Below are 19,185 nucleotides of genomic sequence, written 5' to 3'. Positions count from 1 at the left end.
CTCACTCATTTTGTGGCTTAGCTACTCGACTCTGACTTGTATGACTTGTCAGTTGCATGTTGACACTTCTTTGTGACAAGTTCTTCGGCTGTTGTAGTGGCTGCTGAGACATAATTCGTGAAGTTTCATCGTTTTCCTGTACCTTCTTCTCTTTGTAGTGCTCAGGCCTCTCGTCAGTCCTTTCTTCATGTAGATTATGGATTTTTTATTTTTTCTTAATAATAAACAAAGAAAATCTTAAAACAACTCAACAAAAGAAAAATCATTCAAATAGAAATCTAAATGCTATGTACACTATACACATGTCCTTAGGGCTCATATATGGATTTTGTCCCCATACTCCTCTGTAACACTACTATGAGGGCATATACTCTAAATTTTGTCAAAAATTTATCACAATAAAACACAAAAATTCAATGCCTCTCACAAAACATTGCCCTCTAATAGTCATAATGTTAGGTCCGCATTCAGAATGCCTCCCCCCTTCCTATTTGGAGTCATCCTTTACGACAGGGTATCGCAAAGGGTATGTGTTGTGCTTGGGCAATTAAAAGTTGTGCCTATGCAGGCCTTGTAATGTAGCCCTATTATGCATACATAGTCAATGCATGGAAAAGATTTATGTTGTGCAAGATGTGGGTATAAGCAATTTGCTTATTGGCATTTGTTGGCGAGGCTTCCTATTCTAAGCACTGTAATGGTCTTTGAAGCTACTGTATCGTTGCTTGATTGAAGCGACTTGCTCTCTTCTAACTGTATTGTAATCGTAGGAAGAATTGTAAGAATTCAAGCGGCGATGCACTGACAGTAGTTTTTTTGTTCTTCTTTGGGACCCATTTCTTTGCGATTATTGGATGTTTTGTTGCCGACGCTCGTTTGGGAACCCATACTTGCCCGTGCTTCGTTTGTGTTTGAAGAGACTTCTTTGGGATCCACCTTTTTGTTGTGTGAGTCAACAGTGGTCTTTGCTTCATCCCTTGTACGCTTGGTTGGGGACAGGATTTAGGCTTTGAAAGTTGATACTGTGGTTGTTTTGGAATCCAAATGAATTCCTGACTTTTTTGTGCTTGAATCAACTTCTTTGGAGCCCAAACTTGAGTTGTGAAAGCTTGCGGCTTTGTGATATTCTTACCCGTTCGTGCACGCTTTCCTTGTTTTTGTTTTGGTGTCGGATCTTGTGATTTGTCATTAGAGATCTTTGTCTTCTTGATCCATATCTGTTTTTGGCTGATCTGGCTTTTTGGTATCCAGATTTGTCGAGCTTTTTGGCTTTGACTTGTTGTCCTATTCTTTTGACCTATCATGGTTGTTGTTGAAGGGGTTGGTGATAGTGATGGCCTGAGTTGATGATAGGGGATGTCATAAGATTCATCACTATCACTACTATCCTCAGCAAGGTTGACTTCTTGTACTTTCCCTTGATTTTTTGGCTGGTAGTGGAAAGTTACTGTCTGTTTGCTCTTGGGTGATAGTTTCTTGGAGGACTTCTCTAGCCCATTGATTAGAGCATTGTTAGCTAGTTGCTCTGGTTGTATTCCTCCTAGCTGAGTCTTTGCATCCTTATTAGGAGCCATGTATGAGGATGCTTGTGGTGGTTGTGTCTTCACTGAGGACTTTGGAATCCACTTTTGATGCACTTTATTCGTGTAGTGATGACATTGATTCCCGGGTCGTTGATCTTCTTGAAGCTCAAAGTGTTCTACAAATTCATAGAACTCGTCATTTTCTTCATCTTTTGATTCTCCACACTTCTTTGTTTGCTCCTTATTTGGAGAGCTTTTTGATGTCTGGATCTCTTTGTTTTCCTAGATTACACTCACTGCAAAATAAGGAACGACATCATAGCCATTTTCATCACAAAACTTTGTTGTGGGAGCATCCTCCACAGCGCACATGTCCAGAGTAGCCAAGATGTGTTCCCATCCAAAAGGCTCTAACTGTTCTTTGAGGAAATGGTTTTGGGATATAGTCCCTATCCTCTATAACCCGCTCTAGGATACATTCCTCACGTTTCAAGCTACCACATTGTGAAGCTCCACACATCCACAGGTCTTTAGGCTTACCTAACCAAGCTGGAAGTTCTGATCCTGCTACTGTGGCGGAATCAAACTCCTCAACTGGTGTTCTTGTCACATCCCTATAGCTATGGTCCCCCAAGTTTATCTTTGTTATGGTTTCCATATGTCTCAGGTATATATGGTCATAACCCCAATCTTGGACCATTTTCAATTGTCGCATGAATGGTCTTCCTAGAATGATGTCATGTTTGTTCTTCTTGCCGAAGTCAACAATAGCAAAAGTGTGTTCATATTCAATGCCACAAGAAGTAACAAGTACTTTTTCTAGCAGTCCTAGGGGCTTTTCCTTGTGTCCATCTGCAAGCTGCAGGGTCATTCGTGTGGATATCAAGGCAGGTTTTCCCCATTTTTTGCAAACCTCTTTGGTTGCAATGGCCACACCAGCTCCACTGTGAAGGATTGCCATGGTTTTTACATTATTATGAATTCCACAAGAAGGGTGGTGTTTCCATCTTCTCCCTCGTAATACTCGCCTACCTTGTTTAATGGAACTGGCCTAGTATTTAGTTGAGTCATTTCAAGCTCTTTGATGCCTTCCTCAATTTGAGTCATTGGGGTTTTTACACCAAATTTCTCTAGACATTTACCCACATTAGCCCACATGTTTGGTCTTATTCTGAGCAACTCGGCTAACATTATTGTACAGGTGACTGGGGTAGATAGAATATCTACTAGCCCCTTTGAATCGATGGCCTTGTTGGGAGATAGTCTCTGTGATGGGACTGCAACCACATCTGACTTGGTCTCGTACTGTCCCATGTAAGACGGTAGTGTTCTTAGTGAATGGGGTTGACTATCCATAGATTGTATAGATCCTTTGTCGCCCCAATATGATCGCACGTCTAGATTCATTTGAGATCTAGTCTCAAATTCCTCTATTGGTGGTAGAAACACTCCTCGTTCATCACCAGTCTTGTCTACCCGTCTTCTTAGGTCATCGGCTTCATTGGCCTCTCTGAATTGTATAGCTTGGTGAAATCCCTCGGAAGAGTTATCCGTGGTATTCAGTACTATCTAATGCTGGGTCTTTGAGGTTTGGTCTGTGCTCATGACTAGAACCTGGCTCTTTTAGTTCTTCGTTTTGTGGGATTACTTGTGTAGGCATGACATGGATCACATCCTCAGGTTTTGCAACTGGTGGTTCTAGTAAAGCTTGGGCTATTTGAATCATTTTCTGGCACATTTCAAACTTTTGCTTTTCTAGTTCCGCATAGGGATATGTCATCCACCTGTGTTCTTGGGTTTGGTTGTTTTTGAGCCTCACATCATAGGCTTTCAAGAGGGCATCTAATGTCTCATTAAACTTCTTTGCCAACACAGATCCTCTTGCACTTCTCGGTTTCTCATCCGTGGATGGTTCTTCCAGAGGTTTAACCATCTGTGTAAGAGAAGGTGCCTCCTTTTCCTCGTGTTTTTTTATCTTCCCCTCAGCTTCGGTAAGCTTTTCAGCTAGGGATTTTTGCTCTCGTTCCCTGCGTGCTTTCATCCTAGTCTTTCTAGCTTTCCAACTATTTCGTTTGCTCTTGGTTTTCTGATTGGGTGCGTCTGTCTTTGGTCCATCATCTGTCTTTGGACTCATGTCACTTTCCGTGTTCTTTGCCTCTGGATTCTCATCATCTTTCTTTTGAGCTTGTGCTCTCGTAACCACTTGAACTGGTACAACATTTTCATTTTCTGAGCTACTAGGTAGCTGAACAATCCCTAATACATTTGTCGTGATTTTCCTGATTTGGTTTGGATTTTTCGGGCAATCGGGGATCTAGTGAGTGATGCCACACTCAAGACAATAGGCATTTACTTCAGTGATCTCCGTATGAGGACATTGTTTGACCAAGTGGTTGTCACGACTTTTGTGACAATCTGTCTCTGGTTGAGGAGATTCTTTTAGCATTTCCTCTTGGCTATAAGCAAGCTTTGACCTAGATAAGCCGCTATTTGCAATGAATCGCAATGTCCTTTCGTCCATTTCATACCTTCTTTCTTTTGACTGAAACCCAAGAGGTGGAGGTTGTACTAGCCTCACCACTCCATGTGTTTCTCTCACATTTTGTTGCTCCGAAGGGTAGTACTCACTTTGGTTGCTATACCACATTGTAGCTGGTACTGGCGTTGGTTTATTTGATGCTTCCATCATTGGCATGTATCTCATGTCTACCTACATTCTAGCACCTGGCAGCGGAGGTTGTTGTCCTAAGACAAGCTGTGGCCTTAAAACTCCTACTGGTCCTGGCGCATTCCCCGTAATGTATCTAGGTGGAGTAGGTGCTTCTAGAAAAGGTTGTACATACCTCTCCCTAGCATTTTCCATGCTATAATAGCACTCTTCCTCCGTATGGTTCGTCCATTTTCTCTCAATTTCACACCACTTTGGCTCTCCCGAATCAGACCTTACAAGAGGAATCAACCTCTTGACCAAGTCGTCGATAAACTTTTCTTGATCAATAGGTGCCGTTGTCTTGGAAATGGACTCACTTATGTGTGAAACACTGTGCTGAGAGGATGTGTCATCTCCTTGACTCTTTAAGTCCTTTTCTTTGTATGCCTCACAGTTATCCACTAGATAAAGAGCTTCTTTGATCAACTCGTTTAGCGTCATCCTCCTTATCATATGCAGATCCTTCTGAAGGCCCGCATGTCTCATTCCCTGGATAAAGATCAGCATCAGTCGTGCTTGCGTAGGTAATTCCTCTCTCGGACAGAGCTTAACATATCTCTTGAGCCGTAATGATGCTTTGCGTACTGATTCATTCTCTTTCTGTTTGAATCTAAGGATTTGCGAGACTGTGTTGTGAGCAATGCCTTTTGGCGAGAATTCTTCAATAAACTCCTCAAATAGCTCATCTAGGGTCTCAAAATCCCATTTTTCCACCGATTCGAACCATGTAGCTGCATCATCTTCTAGAGTCAATCCAAATCCCGCAAACTGTGTCGCAAAATCTGAAACTTCCTCTGCTCTAATCACTCTTCTAAAAGCCGTTAAGTGATCTCTCGGATCTTTATCTCTGGAGTATTTTTTGTTTACCCATTTCTGGACTTGGGATGGTCTAACTCATCGATTGTCTACAAGTCTAACCAGAGACTCTCCCAATCCTTCTCTCGTTATCGCTCTTGAAGGGAATCCTGGTGGCTCTCTTCTTGGAATTCCTATAGGAATTCTCGTATTTGGTGGAGGCATTTGTGGTCCTTCACTGACCAAATTTCCACCTCTTTCTAGTACACTCTGTGGATTTGTGCTTTCTACAACTCTGTATTCTCGTCCATACTTGTCTACAACTATAGATCTCCATTGACAGTCAACTCCGTATGTGTAGACATATAAGAGCTTGTAATCCGTTATCTCTTCCAGGTATGGATCTAAGCACCTATAAAGATTGACCTCATTGTCGTCAATGTATCTATATAGTCCTTCACTCTCATGACCAATCATGCAAACTCTCTGAACAAGATGGATCTTTATCAATTGCAAGTTTGGAAGATCCATTGTGGGAGGATATTCCTCTATCGTCGGGATCTCCAAGCTTGTGTAAGCTGCGTTTGAATCTAGGGTAGAAATGAGTTCTGGGATTAAGAGCTTTTTCTTGGTTCAAGTAGACTTAGTCCACTGTGTTCAAGTGCTTTGGTTAGGAAAAAGTCAAAACTATGTCCAAAACCGCAATCGTTTCGTCACAATTCTTGCAAATTGTCGCTTTCAGACACCCCTAACTTGCGGATGTATTTTGAGGCCTCAAACGACGTTTTTTTCGAAGTTGAACTAAATGGTTGCCATTGGCATACATTTAGTTCATGTTTTTCTCTAAGATCTGTAGAGCTGCTCTCATGCTACGTTTTGATATAAAAACTTTTCCGATCCGATACAGTTTGTGAAAGTTATGGCCAAAACAGTGAAATGCAGTTTAGACTAGTCAAAATGAGTCCAAATTCAATTCTAAAAGAAGATTTGGGATCTCTGTGACACTGTGAACACTTCTGTATGGTCAAAAGTACAGTTGGACCCTAAAACTGGCCTAGAGACATCCTACGCGTAGGATGTCTATATGCTCAGAATTTAACAAATTTTGGTCTAGAGACTCCCCTTAAGTCCAACAACACAATGGTATGCTCAGAATTTCATTTGGACCTAAAAATGGCCTTGAGACATCCTACACGTAGGATGTCTTTTTTCTCAGAATGACTTGAAATTTTCACCCCAGCTTCTCCTTGATGTGTTGATCACAGTGGTGTGCTCATAGGTTGGTTTGGAGTCCTAAATCAAGCTGGAGACATCCTACGCGTAGGATGTCTAACTGCTCAGATTTTGTTCAAACTTGATCCCAAGATTCTCCTAGTGCTCAGCAACCCAATGGTATGCTTAGATTTGAATTTGGATGCCAATAGGTCAAGATTTAGGCTGCAAGAGCTTCTAGTGCACTCCAAGAGTAGGATGTCTGGCAATTCTTGTCTTTGCTTGGTAAATAGGCCAAACAAGGTCCAAATTCACTTTTGAAAAAAGATATGGAATCCTTGAGACACTTAGAACCTCCCTATATGGCTAAAGTAGAATTTTGACTAGTTTATGACCCTGGAGACATCCTATGCGTAGGATGTCTTTTTGCTCCGTTTCAGCTCAAACTTGCACTGTAGCTTCCCCTTGATGTGCTAAGCTCACATCTATTTTTACTTTTTGATTCTGACACCTATAGGTTGGTCAAATGATCAAGAATCTCTTCCAAAAGCCTGATGTCCATTCTGATGAATTCACCAGTCAAATCAACTCCAAATTGAACCAAATTTGCCTAGGAGGATTGCCTAAGGCTATACAGTACCATGCTATGTCCACAGTTTGAATTTGGCCTCTAAATCATGCCTTAGACATCCTACGTGTAGGATGTCTAACTGCTCAGAATTGCCCCAAATTTGAACCACAGACTCTCCTTAAGGTGCTGATCACTGTGGTATGCTCAGAATTTTTTTTAGAGTCCAAAATCACACAGAAGACATCCTACGCGTAGGATGTCTTTTTGGCCTGTTTGACCCCATACTTGTCCCACAGCTTCCCCTTGATGTCAAGAACCCAATGCTATGCTTAGATTTGAGTTTGGATGTCAAAAGACCCCAAAACTAGCTATCCTTGCCTTTTTCAGTAAAAAATGCTAAAGTCTGTTCAATCTTCCCTTTCACTGACCCAAATGAGATGAAATTTACTCTCCGTAAGGTGCTGATCACTGTGGTATGCTCAAAATTTTGTTTAGAGTCCAAAATCACACAGAAGACATCCTACGCGTAGGATGTCTTTTTGGCCTGTTTGACCCCAGACTTGTCCCACAGCTTCCCCTTGATGTTAGGAACCCAATGCTATGCTTAGATTTGAGTTTGAATGTCAAAAGACCCCAAAACTAGCTATCCTTGCCTTTTTCAGTAAAAAATGCTAAAGTCTGTTCAATCTTCCCTTTCATTGACCCAAATGAGATGAAATTTATCACATGCACTCAATACAACATTTAGAACATGCCTATGGACTCATCCTATGGTTTGGTCTCAAAAATTATGCCTTGGGCACAATTTGGGTAGGATATCTGGTCATTTTCGTCTTTTGGCTTTGATCTGTCAAAATTTGGTCAAATTTCCACTTTCCAGGTGAAAATAGGGTAAAACCTACCTTTTAAACACACTGGTCAACTCAGAATTTCAAAATTTCCACCAGATCACCCTGTAGACATCCTACGCGTAGGATGTCTACTGTTGATTTTTTGAGACTGAAGTGTCCCTGATGCTTCCTTATGCTCTCAGCCAGTACAAGTTTTCTTCACAATTGCAAAAACATGCAAAAATCACTCAATTAAGCCTTTGCAGAAATTTTACATTTTTTGACTCCGCCTTTTGGCTTTTGGTCAACAAAAATAGGCAAAAACACCCAGGTCAATATGTTACTAGGGTAAAACCTACCCTCTGAACCCACTGGTGCAGTCAGAATTTTCAAATTTGGTCTCCAGAACCCCCTTGAGACATCCTACACGTAGGATGTCTATGTTTACAGAATTGCAGGTTTTCTTCACAGAACCCTTGCAAATGCTGTTTTATATGCACAGCATCAGTCAGTCATACAAAAATATTCACAAAAGCTTGTTTAATGCATTTTTACCCTCAAAAGCACACTTTTTTGTGATTTCAAATGCAATCAAGCACTTTAGCAAATAATTCAGTGCCGAATAGCTCTAGATCAGAATCGGATCACTTACCTAAAGCTACTCCTACAAATCATATGGGGTTTTGCATCTATGAGTAGAAAAATGCTTCATTGCCACACACGGACTAGTAAATGCTTTTATCACCTCACAAATCACTCGACCACCAAAAACTACTCTAATCCACAGATCCTAACTAAACCTATCTAGTCGCAGACCCTCGGCAAGACACACGCTTCCTATGTATCCACTTGATCGCGAAATATCCTCTTCCGGATCCACTTAAGAAAAACGCTTTCTTTAGCTGAAACTAAATCAAGCAACCATCACACTAGTGTTAGTAGGAAACCTAATTAGGTCCTTGTGTCCCCGACAACAGCGCCAATGTTGGACGGAGCGACTCACACACCCATGAAGTGCATGCAAACACTACCTAGATCAACATAATGTCAATCGAGGACACAGATCACACGATAGGCACACGGACGAAATCTCTTTAGCTTGTCAGGCTGAGACCATCATACACATACAACACTCTGGAAGGCCAACTAAACCACAATCAAGAACCTCACTGCTCTCAACTACACCACCTAGCCACATATACACATGCGAAAGGTAACTCACCTAATCATGCCAGATTCGTACGAAACTTAAGGAACACCATCCCCTCACTAGGATACACCTGTCCCTACGCTTCTACACTCAAAACCCTCACTCTAAACCCATCTGCGGAAAACGCATAGGATGACAGAGCAGAATTTTGAAAGTGCCAGAAACTGAAATTTATGAGTACCTATGCGTATCTTATGTCGCCACAATTCTATAGACTACTAGCACGCAGAAAAGAGACATGGTTTGATACACTTACGGCCACAAATAGCTCGTAGATGCGTCGGCGTGTGCGCTTTGTCTCGCGTGGAATGCTTGGCGTAGTCGCGTAGCTCTCCTCGAGCCTACAACAATGGTGCAATCGGATCTCCAATGTGTTGAATGAGCCTGGCGTAGCGAGAGGATAAAGCTCACGCTCACTCTCTTTCTCTCTCACACAGAGTAGACGGCAGCGCTAAGTTTTGATTATGAAAAGTCCTTTTTTTACAAAATGACCTAGGTACCTTATATACTAAGGCTACCTTAGGTTTAACAAAAAATGGGGTTGAATGGGTCAAATGGCTTTGTATTTACAATTTGGAAGTGCCATTGCACCCCGGTTTCTGAAACTAGAATACCTACTCATTACAAATGACGTTTATAGCCATAATCCGCAGCATTTCATAACTCGCAAAAGATAAGACTTTGGTATGAAACTTGAGTTATGTTGTGTTGTTGACCCAGCGGTCAGTAGTGAAACATGAGATTCCTTGCCAATGCAAGAGCACTCTGACTATCACAATATAATACCTGGAGTCTCATCAATGCCAAGATTTTTGACTAAGCGAGATAACCGTACAACCTCTTTACTTGCATCCAACAATGAAACGTACTTTGCTTCCATAGTGGAAGACGACGTACAACCTTGAAGACATGATCTCCAAGATACTACTGCTCTAGCAAATATGAAGACATAGCCAGATGTCAATCTCCTTGTGGACACAACCCGCATAGTCTGCATCCGCATAACCCACGATGGATGCACCACTGTTTCCAAAGCGTAAACACCTGTCGACCATACCTTTGAGGTACTTAAGTGTGCTTCACTGCTTCCCAATGCTTGCTGGCATGATTTGCTATATATCGGCTCACCACTCCCACTGCAAAAGCAATGTCTGGTCTTGTGGCCACCATAGCATACATGAGACTACCCACTACTGCTGAAGAATATGGTACCTTAGCCATTTCAGCTCGCTCAGCATCAAATTTGGGTGCATCTTCCTTGTTGAGTTTCAAGAATGCCTACATTGGGGTACTCAATGCTTTTCCCCCCTGCATATTGAAATGCTGCAAAACTTTCTCAATGTTTGTTTCCTGAGATAACTCAAGAATACGACGTTTGTGATCTCTTCTGATTCATATGCCAAGAAAGTGTGTAGCATCCCCCAAATATTTTATTGGAAAATTATTGCAAAGTGTTTTCTTCAAGTTGACAATTTCCGCAATGGATTTCCTAGCTATAAGCATGTCATCAACATACAAAACTAGATCATCGAGCCATCATATAGCTTTCTTGTGTACAAGCAGTGATCCTCTTCGCTCCTTTTATATCCTTGAGACCTCATACATGCATCAAATTTATGATACCACTGCCTTGAACCCTGCTTTAAGCCATAAAGTGCCTTTCTGAGCTTACATACTAGCTCCTCACGAGATGCGTTCCCATGAACAAACCCTTCAGGTTGCTTCATGTAAACATCCTCATCAAGATCCCTATGATCAAATACTATCTTCACATCCATTTGGACAAGTTCCATGTCCTCAATTTCTACAAGATCAAGTACGGTTCTAAGTGTTTTCATCTTGACCACAGGCGAGAAGATTTCGTCAAAATCGACTCCCTTTTGCTGTTTGAACCCTTTGGCTTCAAGTCTAGCCTTGTACTTTGGATTTGGATCACCTGAGGTAAATTTCTTCTTGTAAACCCATTTGCCAAGGTAAATCTTTTGCATCATTTGGCAGTTCTACCAAGTCCCAAGTGTCATTAGCCAGAATCAAGTTATACTCAGATTCCATAGCCTGCTCCCACTTCACCACATCATCCATCATCATGGCTTCTTGGTAGCAGCTTGGCTCACCGCAATCAGTCAACATGATGTAATCAAGACTTGGCTTGAAACGCTCAGGTGGACGAGAGACTCTAGTAGACCATCTCACTCCTTGACCATTGCTATCCGCTCCCTCTGGAGCATTGCTAGTGGAAGGTACATCACTAACCCACTTAGTTGATTTCACCGTCTCTAAGGAAACATCCTCAAAAGTGACTCTCCGAATCTCTATTTCCTTGATAGGTTGTTTATGCATCTTCGATTCATTGAAGATCACATCTGAACTACGGATGAATCGACGAGATACCGGGTGCCAAAGATGATATACCATCTCTCCATCTGCACCATATCCAATGAAAATACATTTGTATGAATTTGGCTCTAACTTCTGTCGAAGTTGTTTAGGCACGTGAGCATAAGCTTCACAACCAAAAACACGTAGATGGTCATAGTGGGGCTTACTTTTAGACCATAACTCTTATGGAATCTTATAATTCAATGGCGTACTAGGTGAATGATTTATACTGTGCACTGCGGTGAAGACAACTTCTGCCCAAAAGCCTTGTGTGAGATTTGCCCTAGAACGCATGGCTGTGACTCTTTCCTGAATCGTACGATTCATGCACTCAACAACTCCATTTTGAGCTAGTGTGTATGGTGCAGTAAACTGCCTTTTAATCCCCCTTTCAGCACAGAAATTGTCAAACTCCTTGGAGACATACTCTCCACCGTTGTCAGTCCGCAACCTCTTGAGTTTCTTGCCAGACTCATTCTCAACGAGTGCTAACAATTTTTGGAACATAGGAAGAACTTGATCCTTATGTTTTAAAGGATATGCCCCCACCTTTTGAGTAGAGTCATCTATGAATGTCACAAAATAGCTGCCCACCCCTAGAGGTTTGGTTGACATAGGACCACAAACATCACTATACACTAAATCTAGAGGTTCAGCTCGCTTTTGACCCAATGGTAAGTGCTCGCACCTAGTCTGTTTGCCATAGATACAGTGCTCACAAACAGGAAAGCAACTCACTTATCATCACTCTTCTTGCTTAGCATAGCATAATAGCATAGTAATGAAGATGAAGAAGATGACAAGATTAAGCATTGAAGCATGGCTCTTGGTTGGATTTGCATTCCATAGACTAGAGTGTTGGTGTAGGCTCTCCACTTCTCAACAAGCTTGGAGAAGGAGATGGGGCTCTTGCACTTTGCACTCCACACAATGAGAGAATGTGTCTGTGTGTGTGTGTGGGAGAGTATACCCCCCTCTCATGCTTGGTCCACACCTCTCTCTCTCTCTCTCTCTCTCGTATTATTTTAATATTTCATTTGGACATCTGTCCTCTTTTTCCTCTTTGAGACAAAGAACTTAATTATTTATTTTTATGTACCTAAATTCTCATTCGACCCCTTTAAATCCTATCCAATAGCATTCAATCACATCATGAGGGCCACATGTGGAGGAGCATTTAAACATGTGTCTTTTATGCTTATTAAGTCATTTGGTTGAATTGAATACTTCAAGGACTTAGTCAATCAAGCAAGCCTGTGTCTTTTATGCTTCTTAATTCATTTGTTTTGAATTGAATACTTCAAGTCTTAGTCAATCAAGCATGAAAACATTCATGCCTCTTGAGAATTTATCTTTGAATTTAACATTTCAAAAACCTTAGTCATTTAAGTATTAAAATCACCTCAAGCTTTGGACAAGGTTCCCACAACCATTTTAAGCATCTTAGCACCTCATGCTTGGGCAGGATTCCCACCTCGAGGTTAGCCCTAGCTTGCGTAAGGTCAAAGGACTTTTTAACACTAACTTTTAGAGGTCTTTAATGAGGCTAACCCTAAGGTCTTTTAAGCTCCATTAGATGCACATTGCTCTTTGATAGACTACCTCCTTTTGGACCCTATTGAGATGTAACCATCTCTCCTCTTGGTCCCTTGCTGAGGTAAATCTAGAAGTACTTATTGCACACATTGCTCTTTGGTAGACCGTCTCCTTTTGGACCCCTATTGAGATGCAACCATTTCTCCTTTTGGTTCCCTGTTGAGATAGGTCTAGAAGCACATATCTATATCCTAACTCTTGTTCCCCTTTTATCTTCCCATGTTAAATGATCAGTTGAATATGAGAAAATCATTTGGTAAAGTTAGATATTATATCTTATGACATTACCTCTCTCTTGAAATCATAGTCGTTCTAGACTATGAGGTAGAGAAGATAAAGCTTAGTCATTAGTCCATGTTTCTTAGCGGGTAGAGGACCCCTTTTTACCCTATGACATCATTCAAGAATGGATGACTAATCCATTTGGTGCTCATGAGACGTAGCTGTTGCAAGCATGTCTGCTCTTTAGTCCATATTATAATTCCAAAGTAGAGTGAAAATTTCTACTTGGTGTTTGGGAGACATCGTCACCACAAACATGATCCTAAACATGCATACTTCTTAAATTTTGTGCACAATAAAAGAAAGAGAATGAGTCTTATAGGACAAAAACAATCTTCATTTAAAATACATTTTCATTTGCTTACTGTAGTGTAGCATTGTAAGCATTGACAAGGTTCATATCATCCTTAAGCTAGCTTCCTTGCATCCATCTAGCATCTTTAAAAGGATAATTCTTAAACTTAACAAGATATTATTGGATAATATTACCGTTTCTTAGTACCTTGTCTTCATGTTGAAGAATCGATTTGGGTTGCAACACCTATTCTTGATCTTCAATCTCTGGCGGGTCCTCCATTATTGGTTCTTTTTGTGGCTCTCCTTGTAAGGCTTGAGTAGGCTCACATGGTTAGCATTTTGAATGAGCCAACGGTTGGGCAACTTTAATTAATAAACCATCTCATTGATTGGCTTAAGAATTTTAAAAGAAAGGACCATAGTATCTTTTTTCTAGTTTAGCATAATACTCTTGGTGCCCCGTAGGATTCTTGCCTATAGTATGCCTTAGATGAGCCTTGAGAAACTTTAGCAAGACCCAATCATTTTTCTTAAAGGCTAAGGCTCTTTTGTGCTTATTAGTAGCAACCCTTTTGCCTTTGCTGTGAGATGGATATAACCTTTTTAATCTTTGGAAAAGATTCTTGTAAGTCTCGGCTATATTCATCATCAGAGCAGCAGTGAAGATCTTCCCGTATACTTTAAGTAGTAAGAGACTTTTGGATCTTCCCTCTTTAACCTCAAAAAGTGTTTCCCCATAGAAGTGTGTACAATTTCATTGTATGCATACTCTGTAAGAGGTAGGTACTTCTCTCATTGAGAACATTGATCTCCCGATTGATCTACTTCCACGACATAGGCTTTTAAACTTCCAGACATACGAGTAGCATGACCAAAGGCGAGTAGCACAACCATTCTTAGGCTAGATCAATTACAAAGGTTTCAAATAACACCTCTCAAGGGAAGACTGGTGATAAAGAGAGTAGATAGAGCTGCTTTGCCATATCCATTCCCAGTGATAGCTTATGAAATGGATTACACAGATCTAGAGGTAATCACTCAAGGCTATGTGACAGCAGTTCAATCAAGCTAGAATATGATAGTAAATGCTATTGGACAAATGCTCGAAGCTCAAACCTCCAGCTCCAGTACTAGTGCAACACTACAACTAGAACTTCAGCAGGCCCATGACTTTGAAGTCCAAAGTACCAAACAGGGAGTTTCTAAGATAAACTAATGAATTCTAAAGATGAACTAGAGCTAAAAGGGCTTAGGGAACTAGCACAAATCTTTCCAATGTATATAAAAAATTTGCATCTCAAACATCATACGTGTATGATGTATGGTGGGTCTTTGTTAGCAGCTGGACACACCCAACGGAGGATGATTGCCCGGCAAGATATTATTTTTTGTAGTTATTCTTGAATTGAGAAAAACCGTCATTTTACCTTTGTAAATAGTGGGGTTTGCAGAAGCTTCCAGATTGTATCCCATTTTTGACATTTAGACTGAGTGAGTGGTTAAATTGGAAAATTAGGGTTTGAGATTGTAAGGTATTTATACCACTTTTGACCTTAATGCAAAAAAACCTTTTGTCACTTTATAAGTTTTTGTCTGTGTGAGTTGAGCGTACTCTGTGTATGAGAGAGAGTGAGAGTTTTATCTTGACGCTACCCGCGCACCAATTGTTGGAATCGAGTGCGGAGAAGTGCAGTGTGCTGCCCCCGAAGAGAGCTATGCGCCAACACCTACATTGCAGGTGTACATCCCGGCTTTGCGAGATCTACCCACGAGCTATATCTAGTGATTCGGTGAGCATACGTTGTCTATTTTTGCATTTCAGCATATCCACGCATTCGCATTGAGTAGAGCTACACATTAGGCACTTTAGTTTTCGGAAATTACGACCTGCAAATTTTCGACTAGACATCCTACGTGATTTTGCACCGGGTGTTTAGGGTTGGGATTTTGGTTCATGGACCTTAGGTAGAGTGACCTATTGGTGTTAATAGGGTTTCCTTCAAGTGTCGTAGCATTTCGAGAACGTTTGATAGGTATTTGGCTCTTGAAAGTGTTGTAGGAAATCTTCTCTCGTGTACTCCTGAAGGCTGTAGCTTAGACATTGGGTAGAGACCTCTGTAGGAATTAGTCGAGAGTCGTTCGAGTGTAGGTTGACACCCTATGCTTGCTTCCACACGCCTACGCAAGTGGAGCTTTGTCCTTAGATGACAAATCTTGTGAGGTGAGTTCTCGCTGTGCTAACGTCCGTCGCGGCGTATCCGCGAACATTGGCGCCGCTGCCAGGGACGAAAATCCTAGGTAGGTGACCGATAGTAGTCCTTGAGGATAGGGATTCTCTGGCTTGCCAGAGTCTTGTTTTACATTTATATAGGATCAGAGGGTGGAGGACTCTCTAGGTCTAAGGAGGAGTCTAGGGAGCGAGTGTATGGCCTAGATCCTTCGACTCAAGTAGACTTAGGTAGTTTTAGGTATTAGTTAAGTTGTGGTGTAGAGAGTAGGTAGGAGTTGGAGTGGTAGAGGCGGTGAAAGGACAGCTTGAGAGTCCGGAGAGGCCAGGAAGCAAGCGAGACACCAAAATCACCATCTCACATGATGAGTAGGAGAAGGGTAAGTACGACATCATGATTTATGATATGGAGCACTTCATGCATATTATATTTGCTGGTTAAGCTCATCAAAGAGTTGTAAAAGACAGAAAAGAGTATTTAGAAGCTGAAGTGAAGTTCAAAAGTTCCTGTGAGTATTTCTGAGAGAGCTGCAGGGCATAGGGAGCACTTCTGTCAGAAAAAAATTAAATTTTAAGCCAGTAGACATCCTACACGTAGGATGTCCACAGGGTGTCCTGGTGAGAATTTTGAAAATTTGAATCGACCACTGTGTTTAGAAGGTAGGTTTTACCCTATTTCCACCTAGAAAGTGGAAGTTTGACCATATCTTGACAGGATAAGGCCAAAAGAAAGGAAATTGCCAGACATCCTACCCAAATTGTGCCAAAGGCATTAATTTAAGACCAAAACCATAGGATGGCTGCATGAGCATGATCTACATGATTTATTGAGTGCATGCGAAAGGTTTCATCTCAATTGGATGAGAAAATTGGGTTTTAAGCAGACTTTAGCATTTTTGACTGAAAAAGGCTAGGATAGCCAAAATTGGGGTCTTTTGAAATCCAAACTAAAATCTAAGCATAGCATTGGGTTGCTCACATCAAGGGGAAGCTGTGGCTCAAGTTTGGGGTCAAACAGATCACTTAGACATCCTACGCGTAGGATGTGTTCTATGTGATTTAGCACTCCAAATCCAACTTTGAGCATACCAAAGTGATCAGCACCTTAAGAGGAGTCTGTGGTTTGCATTTGACGCAATTTTGAGCAGTTAGACATGCTACGCGTAGATGTCTACTGCATGATATTGAAGTCAAAAGCTGACTGTAGACATAGCAGGGTGTTGTATAGCCTGAGGCAAGCATCCTAGTCAATTTTGGTCCAAATTGAAGCTGATTTGACTGGTCAGACCAACATCAGGCTGCTGGAACAAATTTCTGATCAATTGACCAACTTATAGGTGTCCAAATCAAAAAGTAAAAATAGCTGTGGACTCAGCACATCAAGGGGAATCTATAGTGCAAAATTAAGCCAAACAGAGCAGGTAGACATCGAGTTTTACCAAACACCGAGCGAAGTTTTTCGAGCAACCTATAGTTCGAGCAAGTCTCTTAATTGGTGAGCCTCCTATATATTACCATTATGCTTTTACGCTTCCATCAGCCTATGTAAACATTTTGTTAGTAAGGTCACACAAGGCCTCCCTCTAAGTCCCAGCTTCTTGCAACATTTGTAGTTCATGACGGCTTACCTTTGAAAGATTGTGAGCTACAAATAGTTCTACACAACAAAAATTTGAGATGTAGTGTATTTCTAACGAGCTAAACTTGAGAAATCCAAAGGTTGGATTTGGGCTTTCGATTAAGAAAACATTCAAATTTTACAAGTGTTAGTGTAAAAGTCAGCTAATGCTTCAAATTGGGAGGATTTCAAACAGTATTTATAAAAGCTAGTGGTGTACTCTATTTTCAATGGCCTCAATTAAAAAATATAAGCTAGGAGCTTGCCCTTGAGAAAAGTGTTAAAAATTACGAGTTTTAGTGTAAAAACGAGAAAATGCTTTAAATTTTGACTTAAAACTCGGAGCATTTCAAGTGTGCCTTTTCTATATCAATGGGGAACGTGCCTTCTTTTGACCCTGGTTGATTTTTCTTTTGGGAAAATTATAGAACTGCCACGATATTTTTAATGAAAACTATCTTTAGGAGCATGCATCGAGAGCACGTGATAGAGAGAGATAGACAGAGAGAGGGAGATGGAGGGAGAAAGAGTGTGTGTGTGTCTGATAATTTCAACATGACTGGAGGAAAGCTAGGTTCAGTTTATCCAAAGCCTCCTCAAGTGTTCTTGGGGGGGGGGGGGGTCTCAAAAATAACGGAGAAGGTTAGTGAAACCTTCTCAAATTTTTGCCCAAAAGGCTTTAAGCATGTTCACTTCAGTTGCAAAAGGAAAAGAATAAGCTCTATTGACCTTGAGCACCATTTTATATAAGGAGTGCACGACTCAGTGAGACTCCATATTCATTTTTTCAAAGTAATTGTCCAATGCCAAGAGGCTAGACAAATTATAATGCGTTAGAATCCTTCAATCTATAACGTACACTCTGGGTGTGCATGTGTGTTTTCTCATGTGCCTCGAGAGGCGTTCAAAAGATGCAGTGACAACAAATCTGCACACACTAGCAAGTTACGGTAGAGCGTGAGGCGATGTCCCCCTCAAAAAAAAAAACAACTCTTCCAAGTTCCATCCTCTAGTTTGAATAAACTTTCTTGTGTCAACTTGTGTGGCTTTACTTCTATTGGTTTTCGTCCTTAAACCTTAATTCAAACAGGTTCCTTCATTCTTTTATGCTAGGCATATTGAGTTAGTACCGTCCTTGTGTGAACAAGATCTCAAACCTTTATTCGAATAGGTTCTTTTATTCTTTTATGCTAGGAGTATTGAGTTCCTATGGCCCTTGTACTGTGAACAGGAGGGTAGAATTTAGTGTTTGAGAAAAGCTTAGCTCAAACTTTCTTGTGTCAACTTGTGTGGCTTTACTTCTATTGGTTTTCGTCCTTAAACCTTAATTCAAACAGGTTCTTTTATTCTTTTATGCTAGGCATATTGAGTTACTACCGTCCTTGTGTGAACAAGAGCTCAAACCTTTATTCAAATAGGTTCTTTTATTCTTTTATGCTAGGAGTATTGAGTTACTATGGCCCTTGTACTGTGAACAGTAGGGTGGAATGTAGTGTTCGAGAAAATCTTAGCCTTATAATAGAGAAGGAGAAAATCCACTTGAAAAGTTTAAGAAAATAGAGTTAATCTGCAAAACATGTAGGGTAAATTTTCTCAATGGATTTACTCAAACAATGGTGGAATGCAAGACTAAGGAACCTTGTCTAAAACTGGCTCTCCTTGCACTCAGTGTTGGCGGCCTTCACATGCGTTTCCAACTTCCCAGCACACCCATGTTGCAACTCATCTTCCGCAACGGTTTATATTCGGCAGCATTTCTATTGTGACCCATGGCTTCCATCTAAACTACCTTCAAGGGTGCATGCCGGCGGGTGGAGAGAGAGAGAGAGAGAGAGAGAGAGAGAGAGAGAGAGAGAGAGAGAGAGAGAGAGAGTGTCTTGTCCCCAACGGTTTGTATTCGGCAACGTTTCTATTGCGACACCTACCTGCCATCTA

Source organism: Adiantum capillus-veneris, chromosome 1, assembly GCF_014529385.1.
Source record: "Adiantum capillus-veneris isolate H3 chromosome 1, ASM1452938v2, whole genome shotgun sequence".
Classification (NCBI taxonomy): domain Eukaryota; kingdom Viridiplantae; phylum Streptophyta; class Polypodiopsida; order Polypodiales; family Pteridaceae; genus Adiantum; species Adiantum capillus-veneris.
The sequence above is the reverse complement of the archived record's forward strand: the minus strand, read 5'-3'. Positions refer to the sequence as shown.